Source organism: Plectropomus leopardus, chromosome 14, assembly GCF_026936395.1.
Source record: "Plectropomus leopardus strain MGB_pleo_1.0 chromosome 14, ASM2693639v1, whole genome shotgun sequence".
Classification (NCBI taxonomy): Eukaryota; Metazoa; Chordata; class Actinopteri; order Perciformes; family Serranidae; genus Plectropomus; species Plectropomus leopardus.
The window spans coordinates 26,837,571-26,849,700 of NC_142189.1; the positions used below are offsets into that span (position 1 = coordinate 26,837,571).

Below are 12,130 nucleotides of genomic sequence, written 5' to 3' on the forward strand. Positions count from 1 at the left end.
TATATAATATATATAGAGTACATGACGCATAACTGTAGTTACCATGGCAATGGAGAAGAAATCCTTCCTTGATAAAAATAAAGGAAAGAAATAGGGAAATAATAACTTATCTGTCCAGTCCTCTCCCCTCTTTTTTCAGGCACTCATTAAGACAGAGACAGAATACTGTGAGTACTGTGAGTGTGTATGTATGTGAGCACATAACCTTGAATGTCTCTGAAGTAGTCATGTGAGCAAAGTGGACTTAGTCCCCTCTCGCTGAGCGTCTCTCATCGGTGTAATCATTTCTCTGTTTCATTAAAGCTTCTCTGGAACAATGTGCAGCACGAGCAGGAGAGCTAGAGTCCCTTTAACATGTGCATTTACTTTAGTGGAAGACAAAATTATGTTTCATGCACACATAGGTGTAGTTTTATGACACGCAGATAGGCATTTACAGTAAAAATGAAAATATTTCTGTCGAAATTTAGAATTTGGAATATAACAAACTCCAACACAAAACTTTGTTCAAAATGTCTTTAGCAAATGTTTAATCAAACTGAGACTTCCAACATCTTGTACAGCAAGTTCCCTGCAACCTTTTTTTAAAATAAAGTTCAGTGAAAATTTAAATAAAAATTGAATAAATAAAAATAGCTCCCTGAAGTTTTATAACGTAAAAGTTCCTCAAACTTTCTTTGCACACTTACTTTGCATGTATTGCCTTTCCTGCTCCTCCTTGCTTGAGTGTAATATGAACACTTTTTCATTAATTCATTTTATCAACCCTTATTAAAATAAAACACCGATAATGATAATCGGCAAAATGCCAAACATCAGCCCTGATTATCAGCCAGGCTGGCAGTAAAAACATGAAAGTAGCAGATAACTATTATTTTAATAAAATTCAAGATATTTACACTATAAACCGACAAAGAAAAGGCACTAATCTTTGAAAATGAACTGTTTGATGCTCAAAATTATTAGGCTGAGACCAAGGATTGGGTACTGAAACCCCACATGGCCGGTACCTACCAAACTGAATCATTACGCAGACTTCAGTGCCTCATTTCATGTGATTAGCCAGAGGGAGCGAGAGAGAGAGCAAGCGCAGGTGAGCAAGTGTGTGTGTGTGTGTGTGTGTGTGTGCCAGTGACGTGAGGCTGCAGCGACCAGAGCAGAATGAGAGAGTATGAGATGAGATGTAGCAGTGCAATGTGTGAAGAGCTGAGGCTATTTGTCCGTGAATAAACGCTCTAACACCTCTAGAGCCAAGCCAAGCTCTCATGGTGCGCTCGCCACCTGCTGATTAAAGTGAAAGGAGTTAGCCCTGAAATTAGGGCGCTAAGCTAGCCCCCTATTGGAACCTGACCAGGCTCACTTTGGGTAGACAGTTAAGGTGGACCAGCTGTTCTCACTGTTAGTGACAAATTCAACCGCGTCTACACAGACAATAGAGTAATGTCTGCCGCTGTTCCAACTCAAAATGTATTTTGCTGTTATTACTGCTGTAACTGTTATATTATGTTAAATTATTGTTTGGTTGAGTGAATGAATGAATGATGAATCTTTATTTCAAATATGTAAAAAAAAAAAACAAGAAAGAAAGGAAGAAGAACGCACTTATTTATTCCTACCTCATTTCTTATGTAAATTTGTTTTCTATTTTTTTCTTTGTTTTCTACATTTATATTTTCTATATTACTTTAAACCAGATAGAGTTTGTTCATGTAAAACAACAAATGCCTTTGCAATAAAAAAAAAGCCTTTCTTTAATTTAACTGACCATCATTTATTGCTTTATTTCTTATTTAGTTATTCATTTATTTATTTGTTTGGACAGTTTTCAACATATCGCTTTTAGCAGCAGAACGAGAGAAAACCCAAAAGACACCCAATTTAACTGAGGACTCACAAACACCCTGTTTCATATGTCCCACAAAATGTTTAAATAAAACCTACGCCCTTAAATTTACAGATTTTTTTTTAATGCATTTGGACTCTTTTATATCAAAACAATGGGGTGCAGCTATTGTAGCACCTTTCCCGAAATGTCTGTGCCTTTATTCAGTAGTTAACTCCTTACACAAGAGCTCACTTGTGTCATACATTCGAGATGTTTCTGTTAATCAGATTTTCTGTTTCAGTTACTGCGTTCTCATTGCTGCTGTTTCTGTACTGAAATACCCAGAGATCACTTGTCAATCAATGTGGGTGGTACTGCATCTTTTTCATGAATTTTAAAGTTTGGCTTTCTGTAGGTGGCGCTCTTTTCTCTCTCTGTTGAGCCATGGGAGGTACTGTTCCTCCCACTTATTTTCCAAAAAAATGCCTTTCCCTGCTGCTAAAAAAACGTCCCCAACTGCAGCAGCAGCATTTGTATCACACTAATTGGTTTGAAATAACCATTTGTTTATATGAAAACGGTACGGATGATTACATTAAAATAGACGTATTAAAAAAAAACAATCTCTGAAGATCTGTCTTGATGCTACTACAGTGAGTTGTCTGGTCTGGAAATGAAGTGAATGAAATATTGAAAACAAGGGAAATGGTCTCCACCTGCTTGCAGAATGTTAAAAGGAACACATCGTCTGTGGACTTCGATATGAAAGCATGTTTAGTTGAAGCGTGCGCACAAGCATCCTAACAGTGCCTATCTGAAGCTGTCAGACTCTCTCTGAGGGGCCCCGGTTTTAAGCGAGGCCGGCATCAGCGCTGAACATGGCGTCTACAACAGCTGAATCCAGCAGCGGAATGAAACAACAGAAACGGCAGCAGCAGCAATGTAAGTCTTGTCGCCTCCACTTCCTTTCCTCAAGGCTCCTCGTGAGCGCTGGACTCAGGAAGCATGCACGCCTCTGCGGCTCACCATATGTTGGAGAGGCCTTCATATTCTGTCTTCTGTTTTTTCTCTCTCTCCCTCTCTCTCTCTCTCTCTCTCTCTCTCTTAGCACCCCATGGGAAAATGTCATGGCTGTAATGAAGGTTAGCCTGCTTATTGAGGATTAGGAAGAGGCCCACTCCTTCTCTGTCTGCGTCTCAATTAGACCCTGGATCAATGGCATTATAGGCCCAGATGAATAACCACAGAGTCACGTTGATCCAAGCCCCCAAAGTTTAGGCCGGCTAGTTAAACATAATGAAGCAAACTCCAAAGAAATTCTGCATATTCTCTTATTTCTACACAACCAGCAATTTATATAATTTTGACAAGACTTTAACTGAGTGAGTGCGTTAAAATTCACAGCATTACTGTCCAGTGAAAACTGTGTACCTCCAAGTTGATTTGAAATAGTTTTCCTTTTGAGGTTGAGAAAAACGACTTAATTCATATAGTAAATAAAACATTTAGAACTGGGTTATCTGGTAAATGTATTGTCAAAAAGGTGGAAATACGTCTATTTTACCTTTTGGAAGTACTTTTTTTTTACAGGATAGTGATAGCACTATGATGCCAGTATGCATGTTTTCTAGGGAGGTTCTAACAACTCATTTCCTTGACATTTATTCGACTAGTAAATCAGGAAGAAAACGTAAAAAAAAAATAAGAACAAGAGCACAATTGAATCTATATGGTTGAACATTGTCCTAAAAAGTTACTGCATATATTATAAGAGCAATTTCAAATTGTTAATCACATTTTTCAATGACTTGTTTTATTTTAAATGCCACTGAAATGTGTGACACTTGTCCTTACGAACATCATCCTCCAACAAAACAACTCACAGACCAATTTTGTTTTTTCTTTTGTGTTTGTTTTTCCCTCTTTTTTGTTTTTAGTCTGCCATTGGTAACATTAGCAGCTAGAAGGCGCTCGTTTTTTTATAGAGCAACATTTGAATAGGAAGACATGACATTTCAGTGAAAATTATGTCAATATGTAAATTAAAGTGTACATCAATGAAATGATGATTTTAATATTAATCAGCTAATATCGTTAGTGCCAACCGGTAACGGTAGCAACAGTAAATTGTATAGTTGACTAATCATGTACATCCCAAATGTTTTCTAATTTGTAAAGATATTTCTTTGCTTTTCTTTTTTAATTATTAAACATTTACCGCATTTATTTTACAGCATTGAATAAACAGTATTTATAACCTTCAATGTGCACTATATAACAGGAGTAATTACTTTTATCCACTTAAATTAAATTAAAGTAATAATATAAGTCAATCACACTTAATAATATAATTATATATGTCATAGCAGCAAGCAACTTTTCATTGTTGTACAAACTTAAAGTTGGGGGTACTCAAGCAAGATGGAGGTATTTAACTTGTGTTGGAGTAATTCACCATTTCATTTCACACATGACCTCCACTGGGATTCAGCTGGTATATTCAAATCCAAGTACAAGCCACAAGGTAATTAGCTAAAAATTCTATTGTACCTCATATTCCTATTTACCATTCATTGCCTCTAACCGTGTATGTAAGTTCTTTCCATGTTTTGCGATTTACATCCATGAATTTTAATCCACGTGGCATATCATGCATCATATATTGTGTAAGGATGTTATTCACTTTCAGTATGCACAAGGTGTCTGGGATGAGCTAGCTGCATGAAGTGAAGGCTGCATCTGATTCCACATGCACGTTTTAAAACCAAGTGTTTTATTCAAAGATAAATCCCCACAGAAGCTCGGCATCCTTTTGGAAATACATGCATGGTGTGAATAGGATGCTGAATTCAGCTAAACATTTTACGCAACACACATATTGGAAAAGAAACAGCTGTCCAAATGCCAACTGTGTTTGTGTTGGTATTGATTTTACAGTCTGCATCAAAATGAAAAACAATATGTAAATTCTCCTCCTTGGAAATTAAAGTGGCTGTGCCTATTATTAGGTGTCTTTATCATTACATAGGACAGTGGAATGCTGTCAGACAGAGACAAATTGTATACACAAACAAGAAGAGGGCTCTTGCTGTTTGATAAAGAAGTGGGATATTGCTGCGAATTACACATGATAAGAAATGCAGCGATTATTGTAATATGCACTGAGACATAGAACAAGCATCTTGTATGTGTGTGTGTGTTTATCATTTTAGTGGTGGTGGTGGTGATGGGGGGTTGGGGCGCTCAGACATCTGTCACAACAATTCACATCGTTATCAGTTTCCCTTTGTTTTCACCTTGAAGTTTTGGGAGAATGCGTTTCAGGCATATGGCGCCCAACCCACCCTCCGCCTCACACACACAGATGCACACGCACACACACACACACACACACACACACACACACACACACACACACACACACACACTCCTACCCTCACATTGGTATTCTGTACAGTGCAGCGGTAGGGAGCCACCAAAACTGCGCTGGCACTATCAAATTTCACTGCAAATAGGTATTTACGCCATGCATCATCTAGTGACAGTAAACATGTGTGCCAAACCGATGCTAAGTGCATCTGAATTAGTGTGAAGGGCTGTGGAGATAGCATCTGAGTGGGCGCTGACAGTCAGAGTGAGAAAGAGAGCGAGGGCGATGGAGACAGAAAGAGAGACTCAAATCTGGGGAGTGATTCCTAACTAGTATGGAGAATGGCTTTGGTGGGTGATGGCAGCAGTGTGCGGCTCTAAAATGGTTAGAGTGAGAGAAAGCTGTGATCAGAATACAATACGACAATTTATCGGCTGTCCCTGTGACGACAGAGAGCCGTTACAGTACGGGATGTGGAGGATTTGTGTTTGTTGCTGTAATGATTGCCATATAGTCTGAGTTGGACTTTTTTTCCTTTGAAAAATCTGGATTCTATTCAGCTTGATTGATTTATCTAATACTTTTTGTCTTTGAAACTGCATTGCTACTTCATTCGTGGAATAGGAAGAATAAATGAATTCACTATTGGAAGCAAGCTGTTGTGTAGGGACTCTTTAAAACTGGTTTGTATTGGCTTATGTTTGAACACGTTTTCTCTAAAATTCAATAGGTCAATAAAGCGGTCAGCAGAAATATTATGATCATATTTAACATGTCAAATATTGATTTCATATTACCAAACATGCAGGAGACCTGTATGAACAAGGGTTCCTCTGTCTTTTAGACAACCTTGAGATGAAATACAGAATCTACCCTGAACTTTTTTTTTAAACACAGATTCTCTTTTTCATGTACAATGGTCTTTCAAACCATTAAAAAACACATTTTAAAAAAAGGAAATGAATGCTATATCAAGATAAGTACAGACAAGGTCAACACAATAAAAAAAGGAAATTAAATAAATGGACACTGGGGATGCAGCTATTCACTGAGAATAAAAGGAAAATGTAACTAATACATAATTAATCTGCAGTTGCTTAAGTTTCTGTTGTGAAGAAATAAAGAATTCACCTTAGACTGTCTCTGACTAAGGACATAAAATACTAAAAATAACATTATGATATACCCCAGTGTCTCACTGACCTAATTTTCATTAATTAGCATTAGCTAAATCTGCCATCTTCAACATTTGTGTTTGTTTTAATCAACAAACGTCATTTGCAGATTCATTTAAACAAACGTAACGTACAAACCTTCCTTCTATTTGTTTTCTTTCCATTTTGAGATGGATCAATGCAGCCAGGCGTTAAGTGTTAGCTTAAGGCCTCTTCTCCAGACGCACACGTTTTTTTTTAAAGATCATTTTTGTGTTTCTGCCTTTATTACAGATAAGTCAAATTAAGCATGACAGGTGGAGAGAAAGGGGATGACATGCAGCAAAGGGACACAGGTTGGAGTCGAACCTGCAGCAGCTGCGGCGAGGACACAGCCTCTGTACTTTAAACAAGCGTTCTACCAGATGAGCTTTATGGTGCCCAACAAATAGAGTTTTACATCAATAAAACCGAGTTTATTAAAAAATGTTTTATGTTGCAGAATTTTCAAAACTCTTGTGGACATTTAAAACAGAGCGTTTAGAAAAGCACGATGTGAGTTCACTCACTCACTCACTGTTGCTTTGTGTAATGAGCATGGCCAGTTTTGTTCGCACTGCTTGGTCTAATGACTAATTTAAACCTAATTGTTATTGATGAGGAGTGAAAGGACGACTGTCCAGAGCAGCAATCATATCTTTGAGTAAGCTCATTTGTTCTTATATCAAATGGGAACCAAAGCTAATGAGATCTCAAGTAGGTTGAAAAAGGCGGCCTGTACAGTGAGCATTTCGAGTGCTGCTTGGCTTTTAATGTGGATGGAAATAAATTTTATGGAGGGAAATATCTGTTTTTGAAAAATATCAATGTATGTGTAGACAGGGCCGCAAAATAGCTTTATCGGGACCCCGTACTGTATTGATCCATCACGTAAAAAAAAACAGACAGAGAGTGTTACTCTCTGTTGCGTTTGTTTTGACATTAACCTGTAGAATTAATTGTGTGTTTGTCCATTAATACGGACACATGGATGTTATGTATATGAAAATCTGCCAGAGACAGCAGGTTTAGCCAGTGCTATTTAGCTGAGATACCTGTGGTGATCAAGCTTTTTAGCTGCAGCACCTAAATTTTGGAATGTTTTCTCTGCATTATTACGATCTGCTCACCCTGTGGTTTCTTTAAAAAGTGTGGTTTTCTTTAAAGAGGCGTTTGGGTAACTTGTATGCACCTGCTTTGTATTTTGTTGGTTGTTTGTATGTTCTTGTGTATTGCAGTGTTTTTGGAATTGTGCAAAAAATGTTGCACTTTTAACTACATGGCTTTCTTGGTGACATAATCTTCTGTGCCGTCTTTCCTGCATGTTGTAAATTGCCCCTGTAAAACATATTGTGACCTATGTCTGTGAAAAGCATTATATAAATACATTTTACTTACTTGCTTTACTGAAATGACTAAAAATCAGAGAGACACTGGAGTATTACGTAATGTTTTGGGGTTTTCATTTCGTTAGTCAGAGATAGTCAAAAGTGAATCTTTAAATTCTTCACAACAGAAACTCACTCAAGAGACAAAGGAGACTGCAACACTTCTTGTAATTCATCACGCCACACGAGGCGTAGCATTGGCTGGCTTACTGCCTCCACCTCCGGAGCCATTGCCACAGTGCATGCTGTACATCACAACACAGACCCAACTAATCGATAATGAAATTTGTTGAAAACTATTTTCAAATGGATTTATTGGTTAGTTGTTGCCACCCCACGCTGTCTGTTTATATTTAAAACACTTAAAATATTGTGAAAAATGTGGCAATTCAAAATTAGTACAATATAGATTTTTCACACGACCCTGCATCGGAGGCAGCTTGAGAACATGGTTAAAACAAAAACACTTGAAGAGTTTTATGTGAGAAACAGGAAATGCAACACTACCTGAAAGGGTTTGGGGTTGAGACAGCTCTTTGGTCCAGATCTCTGCTTCCACGGTGACCTACTGACGTTCAGCTGGAGAGGAACGACTCACCACGTCTCCTCCAAACTCATTTTCTACACAGAAGGAAGAAGAAGACAGCGCATCATTAAAATCATTTCCAAAACAATCACATTCACATACAGCCATGACAGGATCTGAAATTTCCTCCTCTCCTTTGACTCTGGGCTCATGAATAGTCATATAGCATCAGCTATGCGGCACACGCCAAGCGAACGTTGATTTCCGCCATAACGACGGCCGCTTGTCGTGTGCGATAGGCTTGGCAACATGGGGTAATTAGCTAGATCTATCATCTTCTGCAGGAAGTGGGGACAAATATAGCTAATGATCCGTGCCTGCCTCTATGATTTCTCTCCTCAGCTCTCCATCCTTTGCTGAGTTAGAGGAGGAGAGAAGAGGGGAGGGAGAGAGGTGGAAGATGGGAGTGAGTAAAGGGGTCGATGTCCTACTCTGTCAAACAAAAAAAAAGGCAAGATAACCTTTGACAAAGAAAGTGAGATAAAGACAGAAAGGGAAGGGGATGGAGGTGTGAGTGAACATATGCACTCAAACATCGCCTGCGTTCTCTGCCCGTCTTTGTGTCTCTCCATCCGGTGCTGCTAATTGAGAGAACGTATGGGAAAGAACAGATGAGGTGTTGATGGTGTATAGGGACCATCACAAAGAATGAAGGCCCCCCATAGGGAGCCTACCAGACGGCCCATAACACGCACACACACGCACACACACACACACGCACACACACACACACACACGCACACAGCTATTCCCAACCTATTTCAAAGCAGCTTAAATCAAAACAATAGCTGGTCCCTCAGGACAAACACAACCATAGGCATACAGCAAGTGCTCAGAGTGCCTGTTGTGCATTACGTAAAAGGAGCGGTGCTGCTTACGTGCGAGCGAACTTTACTTTGAACCAGCAGGGGGGCTTTTTTTTACCCTTCATCACACACTCGCACACAACTCTGTTTTCCGCTTTTTTTTATGTCCACTCCCTTTGTAGTGTGAATCTTAAGCATGGCCGAGCCAGAAACAGGATGAGTGAGTTGTAAGGGGACAGTGCAAACAATGGGCCACTCAAACTAGATTTTCCTTTTACAACTATGTCTTTAATGTCTTTGAAATTGGCGTCAAAAAGTGGTTTGTATTTGATTATAGCCGCTGGTGCTCCCCGAAAGCACTTTCATTCAGAAAACAAAAGCAGCAGAGTTCGGAATACTTTTTTTTTCCTATACATGCACTGATTTATGTAACTTTTAAAATAAACGAACAGCGTTTTTTAACACCTGCACAGCATTATTTCACTGCACCATTTAGTATATTTGTCTTTCTTCATCCACACTTCCACCATGGCCACAAATTTCATATGGGCATAGAAACATTTTGAGCAGTTTCTCTGCAAAACTAGTATGTAATTTGTAAGAGAGTGTGCAACTTCTTTTCTTCTATTTGATATGAATATTAACTCAAGAATATCAACATATGTAAAAATAAGCACTTAAATTCTGTATGAAGAGGTGTGTCCAGTGATACATTTTTGGTATTCATTTTGAGTCACTTGGACACATTACACATGACATTTGAAACCTCCAGTATTTTACATAAAAAATGTTTATGTAAAATAACTGCACTACACATTATGACTAAAAATCTGTCAGCTGCATGAGACCAATTTAGTATAATTTTCATAATAATTTTCACTGTTATTGACAAGTTTAAAAAACATGTTGTTGTGTGTTATTTAAACAGGAATACATTCATGAGCAGTTAAACAGAGAGCCGACAGGTAAGCCAACCGTCCCTCGACTTCCGACATCGGGTGAAACTTAACTGCAGTGTTTTACGTTGCTGCTTTCAGTGTCCCTCTTTTCGCACTGCAACATTATCAGTTACATTTTTCATATCACTGTTTAATGAATGTCTACAAAATGGAAATGTGGTGTGAGATTTTGTGAAAAGTGTGAAGTGCGTGAGAGTTTGCAGCCATCTCAAGTTAGCAGCACCAGCGCATGTGGAGCTGAGAATTACCTGCAAAGCTCAAATTTTATGTGTACTACTGTGCATAAGTGCATATGCAGGTGGTATTTTTTAGCCACGATCAGTAAAAAAAAAAAAAAGAGTCAGAATGCTTTTGGGTAAGGGTAGCTAGCACAATATATATGTAAGAATGTTAGAGATGTCAAATGAACCATTAAAAAAAAAAAATCAAGATTAGTTGAACTGAATTTCAGTACTTAATCACCACCAACTGCATTTTGTAAATTCTATTACTTTGCATTTCCAAAAAGTTTTGGACTCCATATTAACAAGGTAAACTCTAATTACCAGAGTGACTTGACTGGGAATCAAATGAATACAAAGAAATTTACTTTATGACCTTGATTTTACGTTTTGTTTTTTTTTCTTCTTTCCAGTGTGGTCTTGACACTATGACTTGAGGTCATAAAAGAGCGCAATGTCCAATCAGTGTTAATATGACATACAATTACTTCAAGATACTTTTGATTGATCACTACAATCAACTGATCCCCAGTTAATGCGACAGCAGCTGCACTTTTCAGTAGTTCCAATTTAGTTGCTTTCTCTGATTCATACATGTTCTGTATGCGTCAAACTACTGTTGCCGGCGACAGTAAGGCATAACACCGAGTGTTTCACAGTGTTGACTGGTCTGCAGTCAGTTTCCACCGGTTTATTAAGTGCTTGAGTAAACTTCTTCAATTTAGATTTATTTAACAGGTCTGCATACTCAAAAATAATGTATGATACACTTGTGGGTGGTAACTCAAAGTACTTCCAGTATTTTAATATTGCTTGATACAAGGTGCATTTTACTTTTGACTTATCAACTGAGCCGTCTGAGAGTTTTTCAAAGTGAAATGACTCATACAAGAGCGCAATGGTATCATTATTTTTCGTAACAGCATCAACAGGAGGCAGGAAAGACTACAAGGTGCGTCGAAGGGACAAAAAAGCAGCAGGCGATTTCCACGATTAAAAAAAAAAGTGTGTTATGTTCAGACCTTACTCACATCGCAATAAATGCATTCATGCTGACAGCTCTAAATATTTAAGAAAATATTGACTAATTGTGGCAAGTGAAAACTCCTATGATTTTTTTCCCACTGTATTTGGCTAAATCTGATATAGTTTGAATGTTGTCAGGGGGACTTTTGTGACATGAGCCCACTTGCTTTCAACCCATAGCATACACACTCATCCACACATGCGAGCTCACCTCCGGCCCATTGGTCATTATAATCAGAGTGTAAGTGATGGGTCTGTCCTCTGATGAAGGTCTTCATGTGGAGGCTGATGACAAATCACAGCTCTCTGACTCTTCATCAGGGAACAGCCCACATTCCATTCCCTCGTATATCTGTGTGTGTATGTGTGTGTCAGAAAAAAGGGGGAGGGCAAGAAAGACAGAAAAAAGACAAATAGAAAACAGTAAGGCAGCAAGAGTCGAATTAGAAAACAGCTGAAGATACTGTCGATTTAAAAATACAGCACACTGTGGCTGTGTTTAGTGTGGCTGTATTGAATGTGTGTTTGTGTATGGAATTCCAGCCATGGAGCTGAGGTGCCAGGCTGATCGTTTCAGCACCAAGGACAGCGACAGACAGACTGCAGCGAGGGAAGAAAAGGCCTTCAACTGCAATGCTAGCACACTTACAGGAGGGCAAACATACATGCAGTCTCAAATCTTACAGTCACACACACATACAGAACAACTTATAGATACACATTTACACAAGCTGTCTTTATTCTTCTCTTTTATTA

General features: G+C 38.5%; 1 protein-coding gene across 9 annotated transcripts in view; it reads right to left on the reverse strand.

Annotated features, from left to right (window-relative positions):
* The window catches only part of myt1lb (myelin transcription factor 1-like, b), a 145,194-nt gene that overhangs the window by 93,396 nt on the left and 39,668 nt on the right, over nt 1-12,130 (reverse strand). For all 9 annotated transcript variants that reach the window (XM_088087434.1, XM_088087433.1, XM_088087439.1 and 6 more), the window contains one exon: nt 8,284-8,397. The gene's annotated coding sequence lies outside the window, so the exon portion shown is untranslated. The remainder of the gene's footprint in view (nt 1-8,283; nt 8,398-12,130) is intronic.